Genomic DNA, 9,551 nt, shown 5'->3' with positions numbered 1-9,551 from the left:
TGGTGTTTTGCAAAGCATCATATTTTGTGTGTGCTATACTTACGAAGTAAATGACAGATGAACGAAAATCAATATCTACCAGTATTTTTTTTCGTAAAGAAACATAGACAACATTATATGTTCAAGGCGCTATTTATTCACTTTCAGGTGTATGCTATTGTGAGCTACGGACATGGATTTTCTGACATTGATCTCGCATGCTAACACAACTACACAACTACACCTCATTCTATGATAGGCTCAGCAAGAAGCGGCGGATGGAAGGAGGGTCGCCACCAAGAACAGTGAGGTCGTGCCGACACCATTGCATTGTCTGAATATGTGTAGCGGGATGGACAGCAGCAAGCAGCGACGCATTGTCCATGGAGGCGGTCGGCACAAGGCTAAGCCTGTTGTTCCTCCTCACCAAGAGCTGCGTTTAGCTCAACAAGGTGGCCGAGGTGCGCGCACACACAGAGGCGTGCGAGCAAGACGTCATGTGAAGTGGAGGGCCCTACGAGCTACTCCCTCCGTTCGCAATTACTCGTCCAAGAAATGAATGTATCTAGATATATTTTAGTTGTAGATACATCTATTTTTATGACAAGTAATTCCGAACGGAGGGAGTACATGGCAGCGGTTGTGGAGTAGGCGCAGTTCTAGCTGAACTGCGACGTGGTTTTAATGATTAGAGTCACTACTATTAGATTGCTCTGCTTTCCCCGTGATCATAATTCATAGTTCAGTTCGTTTTTAGCAATAGTTGGCATGTATATATAGTTATATACTGCCCATTATGCAAAAAATCAAATGAAAAGGGCGACCCCTACCTGGCACCGCACAGAAACACCCTCAAGAAGCGCACCCCCAACCACTAGGTAGTCAACACACATGCGCCAAATGTGGTTCTTCTTGGGATACAGAGCGAGGCCAAGGATTGAGAGAACAATCAAGAGAGAAGAGGATTGATAGGGAGAAACAACCAGTGGCAGAGGCATGGGATGGCTAGCATGAGTCAGGAGCCTCCCCAACATGATGAGTTTGCTTGTATATACACACAGTGGCGGAGGCAGGCCCCAGGCAGCCCGGGCCGCTGCCTGGGGCATGAGATGCATTTTCTTTGGGCATTGTAGCAGTACTGTAGCTACAGTGCTACAGTACACCAAAGGCTGCCTGGGGCATTTCTTTTTCCTGTCGCCGCTACTGTATACACACAAGTACTAGCAATTGTTTTCCTACGATGCCCCCCTCCCTCAATACTAGCACTTGAGAAATCTTGCCTCGGCCAGTGGAAACAATACTAGAGGAAGGGAAACCAATTATGAGAGAATGGATTACAGACAGACGAAGGATCAAATTGCAAGAGGGAGGGGGTCAACGGTGAGGAAAGAGCCGGCACCACGCCACCGGTCGTCTGAATATCGCCAGAAGTCGCCTCAAACACAGTCAATTCGGACACGTATCCTGGCTATTCTAACAAGGTGATTAGTTGGACCTTAAGTTTTTTCATTTGAAACAAGCTCGCCCTTAAGTTGATGCTAACCAAATGAAAACATTGCCGATGCATGTCCCTTTGCATCAACATATTTTTCCTCCTCTTTTTAGAAGAACATATTTTTTTTCTTTTTTTGAGAATACATTTTTTTCTTAAGATATAAGACCAAATGGGCCAAATGGGCCGGTCTGCTCATGTGCGCCGGCCGGATAGCCCGTGTGCCCGGACGCAATCGCCTCTGCCTCGAGCTAGAAATTTCCCAGTCCGCCTCGAGCACCCGACCCCAATCTGAGGCTCCCAACGGTAACATCTCCGCGCCGCGCCACGTTGCCGACCGACCCACCGACCGACCCCTCCTGTCCTGCCCACCCGGTCCGGATCCGGCCCCAACCCACCACCACCAGCGCCACTTCCCTTCGATTTCCGCCGCCCGCCGAAGCCGTCTCCGGCAAGGACCCGGCCGGCGGCACGGCCTCTTCCCCGGCAGCCCGCCCGCGGCCAGGCGCTCCCTTTCCTCCCTCCGCGCGCTCTGGCCGTGGCCGTGGCCGGTCTGCTCCTCCTCTCTTCGTCCCGGGCCCCGGGCCGTGCCTCTCGCCTCGCCTCCTCGCGTCCGGTTTGGATTCGCTCCTCCTCGATTCGTCGCCTGTTTAGGCTTAGAACCGCGCCTGATTTGGTTTTTGCTCGCGCTCGATTCGTCAGTTCAGAAATCGCGCCTGGTTTGGTTTTGCTCGTCCTCGCCGTCCCCCGTTTGTGCGTCGCGTCCGGTTCGATTTTGCTCGTCCACGCCGCCGTCGTCCGTGTAGGGTCGCTTCTGGTTCGATTTTGCACCTCCTCGCCGCCGTCGTCCGTGTAGGGTCGCGCCTGGTTCGATTTTGCTCGTCCTCGCCGTCGTCGTCCGTGTAGGGTCGCGCCTGGTTCAGTTTCGCTCGTCCTCGCCGTCGTCCGTGTAGAGTTGCGCCTGGTTCGATTTCGCTCATCCTCGCCGTTGTCCCGATGCGCTCGCGTGTTCTTGGTCCGTCTCGCCTCGTCGGGGGTCTCCTCCATCTCGTTTGCGTGCTAGCAATTTTGTCAATGCGCGCTTCTGTTATCCGAACGGGTATGGTTTTTGTGCTAGCAGTCCTGGGTTTCGTGTTCGCGTCGGTTGCAGGAACGAACGGGTCTGGTTTCGAAATTGGATTACGTTCGGTATCGTGCTAGTTCAGACTTGTTCCTCCGTTCGGTCACCTACGTTGCTCTTGGTGATTTTCAGGACTCAAACGTATGCTCTCTTGTGATACTCTGTCAATTCTTGGCCCCCTGTCAGTTCTTGTTGGCCCTCTGTCAATTCTTGCGTTTCAGGGTCTGTTAATTCTTGACTTCTTGTTGTACTGGCTAGGCGTGTGTGCTCTCATCCTAAATTCAGAGATGGGGTGATTCCTTACGCTTGATCTAATGCTCTATACTGTTTATGTTCTTTCCAATTTGTTTCTTTATATCATGCTTTGCTTGTGTGTTCCGAGCAGAAAAGTTTTACAAGAGTGCAAACCATGTGGCCTGCTGCTTGACTAATTGAACACCTGTTGCTGCTACTGTTGGACAAGGTCCCTTCTTTTGTTCTTGATGTTGCTATTTCCATTCAACTACTCATAGGAGTTCTAGATGAGCTGCTGCTAGTTAGTTCCCCTTAGACTACATTTTAGATTGCATAGCATAATTCCAGAGTTTTGTCATATAATTCTGTTGTGAGCATAACTCCAGAATTTATTTATCCGTGAAAGCACGTTCATCACATGTTTTTTAGCAATGCTGCTACCTGCTAACTTCTGTCATGTCCCTTTACTTTGGACAACAGTTGCAACGAACCTATAACATGGACATGTGCTGCTTGTTTTCTTCTGATGATAGTGATCCAATTGAGTAGCCCAACTCTTATGCTCTGACATTTGTTAATCCCCAGTTAGTGTGCATGAAAAAGTATTGTTTGTCATGTTAAATTTTATGGCATCAACTCGGTATTGTGATTGATGACTTAGTATTTGTTTAGTGTAGACAGTTGACTTCTTTTTTCTTAAATTTTTAGTGATATGCATATGTTTTGTTATGTCTTATGTGGATATCATATTCTTTTTTTTTGTATTACTAATGTCCAGTCAATGGAAAATGCTTTTCTTGCTTTGCCTAGACTTTGTGACAATTAACTTATAGTGCGATCATTTATCATTGAGCTTCTGACACCCTATTCCGTAAAATTCTGTTGTAATGTTTGCTGGATCATTGAGTAGTTAATATTGATTCTGAGTGTGTTGGATCATTAACTTCTGCGTGCACTTCGGTTATCTGGGAGACACTCACGACTCTGTGTTTCGTATTCGTGGCGGAGCGATGAATGATTACATTTCATGTCCCTGTGTTTCGTGTTCGCCCGTCTGGTTTTGAGTTTGGATTACAGAGGCGGGGAGAGGCCAAAGCAAGGTCAGTTTATCGTGTTCGCTCATATCGGTTCCTCGGTTCCGTCGCTGCGTTGTTCGTCGGCGATTTCCAGACCTCAAACGCATGCGCCTTTGTGATACTCTAGTTTGGCTCGTTGGTCGTTATGGTTGTTCGTTAAGGTTGTTCTTATATTCTTGAATCACCCATCTTATAAGCAGAGATGGGGTGATACATTATGGTTGTTCTGATGGTTGTTTATTTAGTGTTCTTTCCAATTGGGTTCTTCTTGTCATGCTTTGCTTATGTTCCCAATGTTTGTCTCTCCATATATGGGGATGCGTTCAGGGGTGCAAACCGTGTAGGCCGTGGTGTGTTTTATACTATCTGATGTGAAGGTGGAAATATTGATATCACTTCTGTGTTAGTATACTTGATATGGTGTGTTTTATACTTCAAGTAATTAACCACATCTCTTACAAATTTTCCTTGAGATACATGTTCATATGGCAGGAGCGGTTGTCTTGACGAATAATCATTTATGCTTACTTGGTATTGGTAGTTCCCGATCATAGGTAACAGACCAGTACTTGTTTAGTGCAGACAACTGACTATTCTTTTTTTCTGATCTTTTCTGTGATATGTGTGTTATGTGGATATCATATTCTAATGCTTTTCTAAGTATTTAAGGTACAGACATGTGGATCTGGACATTTCACATTTGCTCTATATTGTGTTGCTAAGGACACTTGTTTAGTGCAGACAACTGACTATTCTTTTTTTCTGATCTTTTCTGTGATATGTGTGTTATGTGGATATCATATTCTAATGCTTTTCTAAGTATTTAAGGTACAGACATGTGGATCTGGACATTTCACATTTGCTCTATATTGTGTTGCTAAGGACACTGAGCGGTTTGGCTGGGCCACCGCACAGCCTGGCTAATCAGGTACACTTGATTTTATGTGTAGTTGATGTTCTCTGCCATATAATGCTCAACTTGTGTTACCCAAATGGATCTCCTGGAACAAATTTTTCGTAATTGTAGAACTTGTGGATGTGTTATTTACCCACTTGCTTTTGCACATGATGCTAAGAAGAAGAAAAACATACGTCCTGTTATTTTAAAATGGTGTATTTACTATTTTGATGCGCATAAACTGAGAATAGTCACCATATACTGCAGGAAGTGTTGTTATGGATCAAATCTGTAATGGAAGAGACTGAGAGTAACATTACAACCGACCAACTTAAAGAATACGTATGGAAGACACTGGAGAGTGGAAAAGTAGCTGATCTCAAACTGAGTTATATCTATTCGATTATCAAGCACTTATTCAAGCTCACATGGGTTGCACTGTAGAAACCTAAATATCTACGTATAGCTTCGTGCATCATGTCCCTCTTATGCACCGCATTTCAAAAATCTAAATAGCCTTGTCTTCTTTAGTGCTACTGTTTGGGAGTTCTTGTTGAAGTTGCAGAATTGTATGAATTTGAACAACAATGGCCGAGAGCAGCAGAAGTGCTTAGTGGCATTGACTTGGACTCAAGAATCAGGTAGAAGCTAAGCTTTTGTCTCTCTTTACATGTCATTGGATATTCTAAGTCTGGGAAATCTAACCATCTTCTTAAAAACCAGGATGCTTGATGACACAAACAAATTATCCAAGGCGTCCAGATTGCACGACTCTATTTGGAGGTTAGTCCCATTTTTAGCCTTTGTCGTCATTGCATTGTCAGCTGGACTAATGTAGTTCCTCATTTTGTGGGATGATGATGCAGTGAATGCTGAAGCTTTTATCAACAAAGCCTCATTTTTGGTCACAAACAGCAACCAGGAAGTTCTGAACTTACAATACAAGGTTTGTTGGTTCAGAAACAGTTTAATAATCTATCTGTCTACAACTAAGGACAAAAATTTAGTTCCCTTCTTATATCTCTTGTAGGTCTGCTATGTGAGAATTTTAGACCTAAAGCGTAAATTCTTGGAAGCTGCACTTCGATACTACAATATCTCTCGAATTGAGCAACGCCAAATTGGGGATGAGTAAGGTTTACTCCGTTCAGTTGTAGATTTGTTTCTCTCTTCTGCAATTTACTCTTTTTAATGTTCTGTCTTGTATGGTTCTTTGTTGCCTTGTTGGTGTACTGGTGCCTAATTTCTATTTTACATCCTTCAAATATTTCAATGTTTTGCTTACTGTATGTGATAAATTACCCTAGTTGATACTCATGTTTAAGTACTGCAGTGGTTATTAGTAAGTCGTGTTTGGAACTGATATGGCCTCCATATTTTATTCTCAATGATCTTGAGCCAACTTGAAATCAGTTTACTCATTCAAGTTCTGGAATTTCTTTATAGCTTTCTGAGTTTACTTCTGTCTTGTATGTATTAGGTTTCTCTGCTCCTATCTATGTCTGTTTCTTGTGTGCAAGCGCTCCATTCTGTGTGTGTGACTCTGTGTGACTTGATGATGAATATGTGTGTGACTTGACTCTGTGTGTGTATGTGGCTTGACTCTCTCTCTCTGTGGCTTGACTCTGTGTGTGACTGTGTGTGGTTTGATGGTGAATATGTGTGTGGGCTTGACTGTGTGTGTGACTGTGTGTGGCTTGATGGTGAATATGTGTCTGGCTTGACTTTGTGTATGTGTAGAGGGAGACTCTGTGTGAAAATTGCATTTGTTTGATGGTGTGGCTTGTATGCTTTGCTGAATGTTTGGTTGTATAACTTGTGTTTTGTATTCCACGATTGATTGCTTTGTTGTCCGCTGCTTTTTTCTAAACTTTTTTGTGATTATGTCTTATGTGGATATCATATTCTTTTTTTGTATTACTGCTGTCCAATCACTGGAATAATGTTTTTCTAAGTATTTAAGGTATTTATTGTGTTGCTAAGGACACTGATGGGTTGGGTTTGCATACAACGCAGGTATATTTACATTCTTTACATTTTGCGATGTTGATGTCAAAACGTTTATTTAGCCAAATTTTGCTACTTCTGGGTATTTTTTTTAGATGTGTTGTATCCATAACTACCTATTGGCATGTTTGCTAATTCAGAAACACACTAGTTACATAAAGAGTTGATTGGTTATGAAGCTGATTTCGAATTCTACATAACATCTTAGGTGGCATAATCATCTGAATCCAGAAATACAGAGATGTTTGGACTACTGAGGAGGAACATGAGGAGGAACATGCACTGAATAATGCCCATCGGATATATGGGAATAAATGGGCAGAAATAACAAAATTTCTTCCTTGAAGGTACTACCTTGGTCCTCTTTGTTACCAGATTCCTAACATGAATGATGTAGCCCTTGCACTTCCTACATCATATCATGCATCAGACATCTGAATATTGCAGGAATGGGGTACTTCCATTTGTGTAACTTCTATTTGTTATCAGTTCTTCTCACCTATAGCTAAAGTCAAAGATGCCAAACCAGGTGAATTATTGGAGTTGCAAGATACACAGAATCAGTAAGTTCCTATCTTGATAACTTTGATATACACACAGGAATAATTACCTATGCTCTTATGATCATAAACTGATTCCAAGTATTTTTGACTCATATGATGCTTATTACATCACAGGTCATCTTAATCTTCTTTTGTAAATATGACTGCTGGTGCTGTTGGTAACGTAAGCTACTTTTCTTGCTTCAAGAATAATAGAAACATCATTTACATTGTGGAAACTCACATTTTAAGTTGCTCATGTCATTTTTCAGGCTATCCATCGGCTTGTAACTCATGAAAGGCAACCACAGTTGCCAACTTGAAACATATATATTTTAGGTATGAGGCTTACCTTAGCCAAAATTTCTATAAGAATGTTGCTCATGTATGCCTTGCTTTCTCTAGTAAGTAGAATAAGAACACATTTAACATTTCTTTTCTGTCCATAGGCCTACAAACTTGTGGGTAGCATGATAATCACTTAATCAGCCTCTAACCAGCTTCCTGTTTTCAGGAACGAAGATCTGAATCACCCTCACCCCTCGAGAGAAATCGTTTAGTCATTCAGGTTCTGGAATTTCTCTTTATAGCTTTCTGAGTTTCTTGTTGTTTTTTGTGTGCAAGTGCTCCATTCTGTGCCTCTCTGACTGTTTGTGGCTTGACTCTCTTGTGTGTGTGGCTTGACTTTCTGTGTGTGGGACTGTGTGTTTGACGGTGTGTGTGTGACTCTATGCGAATATTGCATTTGACTGTGATGTGTGACTGTGTGTGTGACTCTGTGCTTGACTGTGTGTGTGACTCTGCGAATATTGTGCATTTGACTGTGATGTGTGTACCTGTGAATATTGCATTTTAGCAATGACTGTGTGTGATTGTGTGTGGCTTGTATGCTTGGTTGAATGATTGGTTGGTGTGGCCTAACACTGCCTTTGCCGGTCCCAAGCCCGGATGCCAAAATGTGGAGGGAGCTGCAGTTACCTCCTTTGTATTGTTTGCGTTAGAAGTGTGAATATTGCATTTTGACAATGACTGTGTGTGTGATTGTGTGTGGCATGACTCTCTGAGTGTGTGTGCCTTGTATGCTTTGTTGAATGATTGGTTGGTGTGGCCTAACACTGCCTTTGCCGGTCCCAACCCCGGAAGTGAAAATGTGGAGGGAGCCGCAGTTACCCTGTTCAGCTGAGGGGGGGCTATGCCAGCATGTGTTTTTATTGGGTCAAAAGTGCGGTGTTTTTTCTGGCATTTATGTTAGTTTGTATATTGTGTGTCGTGTACATGCTCCTCGTTAACATGAGGGATAATGGACCTTGTATGCAGATTTATGGGACTCGGTTCGTTGAATATACTAGCAAAAGGGTCCATGCGTTGCAATCGGAAAAGGAAAAAATCTCCAATGGCCATGATCACATTTTGCTGCATCATCGAGATACACTATCACTCTCAATTTCATGAAATCATGAACATATTTTGAATTCTTGAACATATTTCAAATTGTGAACACTTTACAAATTTTAGAACATGTTCTTAAATCAAGAACATTTTTTGAATTCATAAACATTTATTCTATTTGCAAATATTTTTATAAAATTGTCAGCATTTTTTGAACAATTATTTCGAATCGGCGAACATTTCTAGAATTGATGAACATTTTTTTTGAAATTGGTGGAACAATTTTCTGAAATTCATGAACATTTTTTTAATTTAACTCAAATTTTTTGAATCATCCAAGATTTTATGAATGAATAGACTATTTTGTAAGTCATGAACAGCTTTTGTATTTTTAGGATATTTTTCATTCGTGAACATTTTTTGAATTGGTGAAATTTTATTCAATTTCATTAACATTTTTAATACACTAACTTTTTCAAAAAATGTGAACATTTTTTAATTTTCCAAGCATTTGTTTTTAAATTTTGGAACATTTTTTGAATGAGCAAACATTTTTTACAAAATCATGAACATTTTTTTAACCACAAGCACTTTGTGATTTATTAAAAAAATATTTCAAAATTTTTTAAAAAAATCCAGAATTTTTTTGAAGTAGAAACAAACGAAACAGGGAAGAAAAAGAAAAAAACAAAATTAAAAAAACGCCGGGACATGGGCCGGCCCAAATGGGTGCGCCATGTCTTCTCCCAGCATGCAAAACGTAGTATAGGAGGTCCCTACTGCATGGGCCGGCCCAGGCAGGCATTCCCTTGTC

The 9,551-nt window shown here is 42.0% G+C and overlaps 1 long non-coding RNA gene across 3 annotated transcripts; it reads left to right on the top strand.

The window, feature by feature from the left end:
- The first annotated feature begins 1,677 nt into the window (after nt 1–1,677).
- Nucleotides 1,678–8,830, top strand: LOC123163173 (uncharacterized). 3 transcript variants are annotated; one of them, XR_006481760.1, is made up of 10 exons: nt 1,678–4,829; nt 5,067–5,440; nt 5,523–5,582; nt 5,666–5,745; nt 5,830–5,930; nt 7,015–7,153; nt 7,254–7,369; nt 7,484–7,532; nt 7,621–7,687; nt 7,863–8,830. It is a non-coding gene; the product is annotated as an uncharacterized lncRNA (long non-coding RNA). The 3 variants fall into 3 exon arrangements; XR_006481759.1 differs by having other exon boundaries at nt 5,830–5,935; nt 7,296–7,369; XR_006481758.1 differs by having other exon boundaries at nt 5,830–5,935.
- The last annotated feature ends 721 nt before the right edge of the window (nt 8,831–9,551 follow it).

The sequence above is a fragment of the Triticum aestivum genome, chromosome 7B, assembly GCF_018294505.1.
Source record: "Triticum aestivum cultivar Chinese Spring chromosome 7B, IWGSC CS RefSeq v2.1, whole genome shotgun sequence".
Lineage (NCBI taxonomy): Eukaryota > Viridiplantae > Streptophyta > Magnoliopsida > Poales > Poaceae > Triticum > Triticum aestivum.
This window is presented reverse-complemented; position numbering and strand designations above follow the sequence as displayed.